We start from the raw sequence: 815 nt of genomic DNA, 5'->3' as shown, positions 1-815 counted from the left end.
TGAACGTAATAATATGATGGTGATTAAATGAAGTATATATATGTGTGTGTGTATATGTGTGTGTGCAGTCAGCACCAACCCTAATCAGGGTTTAACCGGCTTCCTCCGAAGGAGGAAGTTTCATGATGAGAGTATGAAATTCACAAGCGGTTTCCAGTCACATGTATATCCCCGTTAGGGAAGATGACGACGTTAGGTTTTTGCAACTTTTTGCAGGGAGGTGTCGACGTCCTCCTACATACAGCACCTGGACTTCCCAAATTGGTCACCCATTTTAGTACTGAGCAGGCACAACGTTGCTTAACATCGGTGATCTGACGGGAACCGGTGTAACAACGTGATTATGCCGTGTATATATATATATATATATATATATATATATATATATATATATATATATATTTATATTTGTTAAAACTAGTAACTAGTAAAAACATTAACAGAGTGCTCAATACTATTGCAGAGCAAATATGTGTTTTATTTTTTTTTACCGTTTTATCTGTTTGGTTACATATGTTTCGGATGTTGGACCATGTTTACGATCGTAAACATGGTCCAAGATAAAACGGTAATATATATATATATATATATATTTATTTATTTATTTATGTCCATATATATACACATATATATCAATATATGCATATATATGCATGCATATGCATATATATACATACATATATACATACATATATATACATACATACATATATATATACATATATATACATACATATATATATATATATGTGTATACAAAAATGCATATATATATATATATACAAACATACATATGTGAACATACATATATATAT

At 29.9% G+C, this 815-nt stretch overlaps 1 pseudogene; it reads right to left on the bottom strand.

Annotated features, from left to right (window-relative positions):
* Nucleotides 1-235: 235 nt before the first annotated feature.
* Nucleotides 236-354, bottom strand: LOC145296593 (5S ribosomal RNA; annotated as a pseudogene).
* Nucleotides 355-815: the final 461 nt, after the last annotated feature.

This window comes from Euprymna scolopes, chromosome 16, assembly GCF_053919585.1.
Source record: "Euprymna scolopes isolate OS-2025 chromosome 16, ASM5391958v1, whole genome shotgun sequence".
In the NCBI taxonomy this organism is placed as follows: Eukaryota; Metazoa; Mollusca; class Cephalopoda; order Sepiida; family Sepiolidae; genus Euprymna; species Euprymna scolopes.
The sequence above is the reverse complement of the archived record's forward strand: the minus strand, read 5'-3'. Positions and strand labels throughout refer to the sequence as shown.